Raw genomic sequence first — 10246 nt, 5'->3', positions numbered from 1 at the left:
CAAAAACAATTTGTAATAGTTTACAAGGCGTAATAAATCACAAATGAGACTTATGTTTCCGCAGAACTTTGAATTGCCGAAATATTTGGAATCTTTCTGTCATTCCGTGGCTTTTTGTTGGCTTGAGTTTTTGTCCACTTTTACGTCTGCGCATGGCGCTAATGAGATCAGATCGTATGAAATAGGAGACCGAGTAGGTAGGACTAAGTTGTTTAAAGTTGCCTAATATAAACTTTATTATTTCAGTTTTATGGATTCATGAAAATAATTGCGTCTAAAATGCATTAAGTCATCAAGGTCATGCCCTCTTTTTAGAAAGAATTTGGAAATTAGAGTTTAAACCCACCACGCTGCTTGGAATTATATTATTTAACTCAGTAGATACTGACATACTCGTCGTATCAGAATAATGACCGGTATCGTAGGTTCAACGTTCTCTCCAAGGCACTGGGAATTGGGATACAACACCATCAACTTCTCAGTTCTGCTGGCGTATTCAGTAATACGGTATTTATTAACAACCTATAAGAATAAACATCAAATCAATTAGAAATATCACTACTGTATGATATCCACGAAGGCTTGTCAGGCACCGGATGACATTTGTTAGACTCTCAATTTCGTATATGTCAAGTAACATACGTCAAAGTTAGTAAATAAGCCTGCTAGTGTGAATTTCTTGGAAGAAAGAACATCTCAATATTTTATAAATTGAACCTGGTACCTCAAGATCCAAAGCCGTATAAGTCTACGCTATGTTAGTTAGTTAGTAGTTAACGAGGCAGTTAGTTAAGCAGTTTCCATTTAACCTTTGAGAAGCCACCATCCAATACAGTTTGGAATATGGTAATTGAAAAGATGACATAAACAAGCAATCCGCACAAAACACAAAAAACAAGGAAATCATCTTGTAAATAAATTCCGATAGCGCGCCGCGACCCGGCCCGGCCGATATAATCGCAAAACCCACTATTTTCCATCGGTGCCAGCCATATTTTTGTCAATTTTTCGTCTGACATATCCCATTTCAGAAAAACACGGAGTAGACACGAAGTTGGAAAACAAGGAAATGGAAAAAAAGGAAGCGTCTCGGTCGAAACGACGGATAATCGTGTTAGCCGGCCGCACGAATAACTGATGCGAGGCGCTCGCTGCACCAACACAATGAGATTGCGGTGTTTTTTTCCGCCGAGACTCCGTGGAGACAAACAAGGGATGCAAATTTGTGTTGACACCGCGATCCATCTTGTTCGCCTCTCGAGAGACCGGCTCGAACAAATAGAACCGTGATTGAGATTCTCGGAGGTTTTATTTACCTGAAGAGGTAGATGTTACGATTGTTTTCTATTCATTTGCCACTGGCTTACAGGTGTAGGTATTACGTATGTTTGTGCAGCTAGCTGTGCAAAATATGTTTCAATCTTTATTGTTAGTAATTTTTCAAGTTGATTAATATTTCATGGGTTTTCTGGTCTTACAAATACCTAGATATACCTATTGTCAGAAAAACGTTTTGCAGGTGAGCTCTCTAAAACGTTTTTCACTAGTAAGAGTTTGAATTCAATCTCATATTTAGAATGATTTGCTTAATAGTAGCTTAGTATTAGCTAAGCACTTGTTTGGTGTTAGTAGATGCTTTATCAATACACAATGATAGTTTTATACTACTAATATCATTGCCTACACATCACTACCTAGTAACTAGCCTCAGAATACCTCTGTGTTGTGCTTAAAGAAAGCGTATAGCTTGTGTTATGGGTGCATAGCTGATGAATGTCATCATCATCATCATTATCACCCGGTGGACATCAACAACTGGATATAAACCTCCAGTAAACAACCTCCTACAACCACTAGCTCCTGTTAACCCGCTCACTCTTTTAAAATAAAAATAAAATAAATATTACGAGTGTAATCTGCTCGTCTTCTGTACAACAGTGGGAACTGGAAAGCACATTATTGTTGGGTAAATGTGTGAGGTTATTGAGTTGCATTCGCCAGCAGTTTAGTTTCGCTTAATCTTGGACCAAAACTGCGGCGTGTCGTAAAACAAGGACATCGCTGTCGGGAGCAGACGACGGCTGCGGGCAGCGAGCAGGGCTGTGCAAACTGTGACCTTCTGGAATGAGGGATGGCTTGTGCCGTACTGCACTGTAGACTAATGTTAACTACTGAAATTGTTTGTGTACTTCTTTCCTACTTACTTACGTACTTATTTTGTACCGAGTGACAAAACTGTTTGTGGCTGCGGGCAGCGAGCAGCGCTGTGCAAACTGTGACCTTCTGGAATGACGAACGGCTTGTGCCGTACTGCACCGTAGACTAATGTAAACTACTGAATTTGTTTGTGTACTTATAAGTACGTAAGTAAGTGTACTTATTTTGTAACGAGTGACAAAACTGTTTGTGACTTTAGGCGCTCACGGATTTTCGAGCGGTGGACAGGGGGACAAGTAAACTATGACCTTCTGGAATGAGGAACTGAGGAGTTCCTCAACATTAGTCCACGGCGTAGACTAATGTTAAATGTTGAATTTTTGTTTCGAATGTGTGTTTATTCTGTTAAAAATTAAATAATTCATTCAAATTTACATTTGAACATAGTTTTAGGCAGGTCAGGTTAAAAAAGATCGTTGGTTTTACTTAGTTGTAATTTTAGTAGGACTTCAAATACATTTCCATAGTAGTACATTTGATGGGACGGCCCGCTTAAGTGTAAGTACAACAGATTGGTGTATAGTTTTATAAAACAAAATGCAAAGCTTGCCGATCTCAAAAACGCACTAAAAATCTCTTGATTTCTCCAGAATTCCTTGTAACTAACTTGACGATTATGATCATTCATTCATTTAAAATTTCCCTTTCAAACCAAAAAAGAATCGATCCAGGCGTCTTTAAGACCAAAAAACTGACGAATTGAGAAACTTTACCTTTTTCCAAGTTTGTATGTTGCCTCTGTGGCAGCGTTCTCTTCAGAGGATAAATAGATCATCCGCCGGATCGCCGCGCTACTGTCCAATAAATATATTGTTTCGCGCAGAGCCAGCGGAGATAAAGCAAGCTCGCGCCTCGCTCTGCCTCGGTGCCTTCGCGGTGGACCCACTGATAGCGTTGTCTTCCCCACAAAACTTACAAAACTCAAAAATCGCTGTTAAAATTAACTTTTCTATGTTTTGTACTTCCTATGTATTACACTGATGCGTTGGCAATATAATTAATAGTTGTCAAATTCGAGAAAAGTAATAATTACTAAGTATTAACAAATAAAAAAGAATTGATTTTTGTATTTTAATAATGTAAAATGTTATTTATAATTGTCAAGACAAATGAGCCCACATTTAACTTTGTTTAATTTAGAATTTTTTTATGCCACTAGGTAGGTAGTATAGTAGGTATAGTTTTTAAAACCGCTTTACGTAATATATACTACCTACACAAGAATGTTAAAGAGTCCATTCGATCGTCGGGAAGTGTATACCCACTTCCCGACGATCGAATGGACTCTTTGAAATTAGCTTCCAAGATTTGTATAACATAATAATATCTATAGGTACCTACTAGGTAACAGGGAGAGTTCAAAGAAAGTTTGTAACACTATCAATATCACATTAGTTCATTAAAATCCTTTCATATTATTTAATAGTTAAAAGAAGCAAATATTTTTAATTTTAAGGTGTAATAGTGACATTTGTAACTTTTGCTCTCAATTCATGCTCTTATGGATCATCTACGGCACGCAATAGTGGATACCATTGTTTTCAGTAGGTATATATGGTTCACGTTTTCGTGTTTTAACCCTTCAAATACCCATTTAAATAAAGAACGAGTAATTTAACTATTAATTAACAGAGTTTAATCACGATCGTATTGCACTCTAATCAGATAAATAAATGAAATCTAAGAACTATAAATTCCACGCTGTAAGTGCGACCACACCTCACAAGCGGCGTGGAACAGTGTCAGCCAAACGCGGAGAGCTTAGCATTTGCACATTATGAGCATGTGGACGCTGTCCTAGTACAACGTTGCCCAAAGTTTTTCAACAAATATTTTAAACGAATTGCGGGTTTCTAGGTAGGTAGATCTGTAAATTATTTTCCATAAACTAGGAAAAAATAATATTTAATTTTGATTTGATATATATATTTTTAATAATAACATAAACTGACTTAGGTCTTACAATTGAGACGAATATCTTAGCAATCCATGGATTTACTGCCGGGTCCTTCGCTTGGCAGAGAGAAAAACTCCGAGAGTCCTGGACTTGTGAACAAAGGACGTAGGGTTAAGGAGTTCCTTGACAATCACACAAACACTCCCCTTCTCCGCTCGTGTTGTTCTCCCTGCTTAGCCAAATTTCGTAAGATCCTATTAGAGCAGCTTTAGATACCCATTCTATTATAGAACTTGCTGCAGTTCTAGAGAGTCCAAGGTCTTTAAGCAAGTTATAGAGAGACTTTGCTGGTTATCTCCTCGCACCTACTTACATATACGACATAGCCATTTTTTAGTTAGTTAGTTATTTATTAATTTTCTTATTGTGGTTCTTCGGCATGTCTCCCACGGCACAGTAAGCTCTACAAGTATAGAAAAATTATTAAAATTTAAATAACAAAGTCTCTTGCGAGGTGTTTGGAAAGTAAAATGTTCGAACCAAAAGTAAAATTTGCGGAGGAAATAAAAGGCAAGGTAACCGCTACGATTTAGCGAATCCCCAGGGCGAGCTACGTCTGCCTGTATTGTCACCCCGCACGTAAATCCCTAGTTCACACGGTAAACATATGCGAAAATAAATTGTCTTTCGAAAATGTTTCTTTTAGAACGAAAGCCTGCATTAACCAGACCTCATTTTAAACGAGCTGAAGGTCTGTATCCATATGGTCCTTTTTATTTTACGTTTAATCTTCATGGATACCTTCTCGCCACGAGAAGACAATGTTCATCATATGCTTCTGTCGTAAGAATTACTTTTTAATTTTAATATGAAATTGTAGGAAACTAGCGGATGCCCGCGACTTCGTTTGCGAATAAAAAGTAGTGTAGTAATATCTAAGTAATGTAATAAGTAATAGTAATAAGTAATGTAATAAGTATCTAATAGTAGGTAATAAGTACCTAATGTAATATAATGTAGTGTAACATTTCATCCCCATTTATTTATTTCATCCATTAATTAACAACCTATATTCGGCTCACTGTTGAGCACGAGTCTCCTCTCAGAAAGAAAAGGGGTTAGGCCTTAGTCCACCACGCTGGTCCAATGCGGATTGGCAGACTTCACACATATATATAGAGCATTAACAAAATCACTCAGCACGTTGCCTCACGATGTTTTAGATATAATTGTCAGCCCATACCTACTCCTGTCGTAAGGTAAACATTTTGGACCGTGGTGGCTCCAGAAGGTAGCAGGTTTTAAAAGGTATGATGAAATATGTCATATACCTATAGTTTACGTTATGACGTAAGAAAAACATATTCTTTGAACTAATTGCTTTGCGCAAGCACTAGTTGATATCATGTAAAGAATAAAATAAACCTAGGTAATAGGTCTAGTACCTAGTTCATGGTTTAGAAAGACAAAACATTCCATGCAAGAATCTGCTTTCGTAGCAGTTTCGTAGGCGACAGGAACGTTCTAGGAAATATGGTGGTCATTTCAACTCTTTGCTGCTAAATAAATATCTTCTTAACTCATTTAATAATGGAATCTAAGAGCTTTGATTCTTACCTAAACAGGTTAAGTAACTACACAGAACCTAAGCGGGTGATGAAATAATACTAAAGGAATATGTTTATTAAGTATTAGTAGGTATAGGAAGGCTTATATAGTCTTTCTCTGATGCCTTTATTTATACTAAGTGTAAGTTTTTTCTTATGTTTTCCAAGTTAGCCATGGACGACAACCTCACCTGCGGGTAAGTGATGATGCAATTGATGATTGAAGCGGGCTAACTTATTAGGAGTAAGATGAAAATCCACACCTCTTTCGGTTTCTATACGGCTAATGCTAAATCGTTTGGTGTTATGTCTTTGCCGGTAGGGTAGCCACGACCGAAGCCACCCTCCAGCCAGACCTGGATCAATTAAGAAAACCTCAATCAGCCCAGCCGGGCATCGAACCCAAGACCTCCATCTTGTAAACCTACTGCGCATATCACTGGCCGTCAAAGTTGAAGAAACAAGGCAATATATCTACCTAATTCTACTGAAAGACCTCTTATTCCAAGTCCCTAAACTCATCTACAATTTTTCAATAAAAGACGAACAATATATGTACTTTATGTTACTATTAAATATATAGTAGATGCCTACCTTGTTATGTATTCCTAGCACCATCGAGCCATCGCGCAGGTACCTATCTAATAAAATTTAAGCACCACGATATTGAAACAAGTAAATCACATTAGCCTGAGCTTATTCCACAACATGCCATTTACGTTAGATACATGCTGTACCTATTATGTATGGTTCCAGTGAAATCTTTAATATCTAACCTAATAAATAAGTGATACAATTTTTACCAAAAATCGTTAGGTGTACCTATATAACCTAGACCTAGGTTAAGTAGATGGTGACTTTAAATGTTGCAAAAAATTCCGTCGTTATAAAAAGCATAATTTATTTACACAAGCAGACTTTTTCTTATTTATTTAATTTAAAAAAAGTAGGGGGGACCTAAGAATGATCCACGCTGCTCTAGGTGCTCAAGTAGGCTCAGTATACCTATAAGATTCTACCACCGGTTCGGAAGGCAGGTTCAACTGAGATAAAACCGGCAAAAAACTCAACAGTTGCTCTTTTTAAAAAAATCATATACTATTATAATTTACAGTTATATATTATAACTGATAACAACATAACATAACAATATCTTATAGTTTTACTTCCTGTGTAAAGGTGAAAACTGATCCGACCTCCAAGCACCTTTATCATTAAGGAACTCATCAATGTTGTAGTAACCTCGACTAAATGTCTTTTAACACATTGCTTAAAAGTTATGCATTGGCATTTATACTGCCAATTGTTACCTACCTTCATAGTCCATACTTATCTACTATAGTTGCCACCTTAAATCGTTAATTAACATCAAATGAAACTGCAGCCAAGGGCTAATTTGTTGTCCATAACTATTTTATATTTTGCCAACAAGACACTCTTTACTGCCCCAAGAAACCATTTAAACGGCTGTAAGATAAATCCAAAACACCCTCATTTCAGTCCCACAACAATAGCAAAACCAATGTCCATCCAACCAAAGGAAAAGCCCCGGACATTACACAAGGGCCGATGCACGATCATATTATCACGAAAGGCTAACGAAAAAAACACTACCAGAATGCTTATTACGCTACTTAGCAAGACCCTCGCTCCACAACTTGCATTCTATGCACCCACTTTTTACACAACGATTTTAAATCTTATGCTTAAAGAAAATAGAGTTTCTTTTCGTTTGTATTACCCCCGGACCGCCTATAAGGGGCGTCGATCCCCTCTCCGAGCGTCCAGTGCGTTCACACAACTTGCTTACTTTAAAATTTTAATCACAAATCAGCCGTTGATTTGTAAAAAAAAGTGGAATGCTGTCCAGTGACAAGATAAAAGCCTGGCCGAGGACTTGACTCTTATTAAATAGCGAATAAGGTTATGCATGGCATATTTTTGTATTGATAGGGTGAAATTATAGGCTTTATGTGGTGTACAATGTAAATTCAATTATCTATACTTGTAACGATATGTTTTAGTAGCCACGTCTGTAATTATGTCTGTCTTGTTTGTCCATCAATCTTTTATTTAAGTATTTCAACTTATTGGTAATTAAGCTGCAATTTTCGTAATTAACAACCAGTGAGTAATAAACAATTACTATGTTTAAAGTTTTTCTATAGATTACCTGTCAGTTTACTGAAAGAGTTTATAAGTAAAAGTTACCTAAGTAGTTAGCAGTGCTTGGTTAGCTTGCCTCGGAGGGGTCCTGTATCCAAATTAGTTGAAGGGGGGGGGGGGGGGGCAATAGACGAGCAGGAAATCCCGAAAAGCACGCTGCAAAGCAAAGCTGGAAGCATCAGATTAAGTGGTATTGTGAATAAAATTTTACTAATTTTTTATTTCATACTAAAAGGCCCCCTTTTTTATTTCATACTAAAGGGCCCCTGTAATCCGCGGGCCCAGTATCATTGATACGGCTAATACGGTAGCTACGCCCCTGCTAGTTAGCTACTTTTAGTAAAGCTTTTAAGAACATCATTAGAGACCTGACCTATACCTATCTAGGTACCATAATAATGTCATTACATAATTATTTTTTTTTACTTCGTATTCATCCAATGATTTTATGGTAAATAATAATTATTCATCGGCAAGTCACTGAAAATATTTCTCAATATTATCTGCATTTAGATAGGTACGGACCTGCCAATAGAACCACTATGGTAGGTACTTTACTGATGCGTTTGACTACAATTTGAAAATTTTGTACTAGTAGGTAAATAGGTGCCTAATAACGTAAGCATTAAAACGGTTTTTAAATTTAGATTCTAAATTAGCTCAAAAAAGTGTTGACTCTCAGACACAAATAACACGTAACATTTATTGCATTCGTGTAAACATGCCCATATGCACCATACAGAAAAACATAAGTATAATTCATTTTGTAAAACGTAACCTGATCTAATGGGTTTGGTAAAACCTGAACGAATTTTACTCCTCCTCAACATATATTTTTTTTATTTTATAGGTAAAGTAGCCTATATGAGAAGCGTGATTTAAAAAATACCAATGTAGAGGTAATGGGTAGAATAAATTTGTATAGGTAGCAGGGCCGAAGGATAGAATTTAGATGAAAGTAAGTTGTCCCAAAGAAAAGGAAACTAATAGTGCGTGATACAAACACCAGTTTCTCATATATCTAGTACAACAATGGATCATCATTATCAACCCATTTTCGGCTCACAGCTCGAGCTCCTCTCAGAATAAGAGGGGTTAGGCCAATAGTCCACCACGCTAGCCCAATGTGGATTGGCAGACAGACTTGATAGGTAGTTAGCCCGCTTTTATCTTTTTTTTTTATTGAGAAAGAATACAATAAGGCACTTAAGCTAATTTATTCTAATAACTATACAAATCATGCCCACGGCAAGAATACTGACTGCATTTCCGCGCTGGACAACCAGGCTGATCCTTTGCGCAAAAACCAAAAAATGAGCCAACCCTTCTGTCACCAGGCAACTAGCCGCGGTGAAATGATTCGGTAAAATTAGAATTACTTTCATCTTAGACTGAATCGTTACTTAACATCAGGTGGCAACAACTAACAAGGACTCACAGCTTGTCATTAAATAAAAAAAACCTTGAAAAAATCATCGATAATAACTCTCCCAGATATTTAATTATCCTAGTCGTCAATCCACCAGGCTCGGCTCGTAGTACGTTCATAACTTCCGATAACAGTTAACTGCCCCACGACACGGTTAGTTTGCTCCTCACACACTAAATTATTATAAACATACTGAACACGCCTTGTTGTCCAATTTTACGCAATTTTCATTTAGTGCTTGATTGTCGCTACTCGTGAGTTGTTTTGCTTTGATCTTATGTATACTGCGTTTGTGATTGAGCGTTGATTGTTGAACATTGCACATTTGCTTTTGCTTAGGTTTTATGTAATTTTAGCTCTTTGGAATTATTGTTTCAATCCTTAGAATTATATATATCATAGCCTCAATAACTCAACGGTAAGAGCGGTCGGCCTCATCACCGAAGGGTGGTGGTTCGAGCCTCGCCCGTTGGTCTATTGTCGCACCCATTCCTAGCACAGTCTTCTTGTTGGAGGGGAATGGGAATATTGATCATATTATAAAAGATATGGCAAATATTCTATATAAAAAAAACAAAAAAAAAAGAATAATTACTACTGCCATAGGTGTCAAAGCTACTGACCTATCTACCAAGAGCCGTGATAGCCCATAGGATATGAAATTTGCCTTTGATTTGGAAGGCGTAGGTTCAAATCCGGTCAGGAGTATGAACCGTCCTCTTCTTAAAATATAGTTTTCAGTTATATTTTAAGAAATTAAATATCACATGTCTCAAACGGTGAAAGAAAAAATCATGAAGAAACTTATATACCTGAAAATTTTCTTATTTCTCTACTGTGTGAAGTCTGCCATCACGCATTCGACTAGATGATGATGAAGATGAAGGTGATGACCTACCAATTAGACCTGAGGATAACTACTAATAAAAT

Source organism: Bicyclus anynana, chromosome 3 (assembly GCF_947172395.1).
Source record: "Bicyclus anynana chromosome 3, ilBicAnyn1.1, whole genome shotgun sequence".
NCBI classification, from domain to species: Eukaryota; Metazoa; Arthropoda; class Insecta; order Lepidoptera; family Nymphalidae; genus Bicyclus; species Bicyclus anynana.
The sequence above is the reverse complement of the archived record's forward strand: the minus strand, read 5'-3'. Positions refer to the sequence as shown.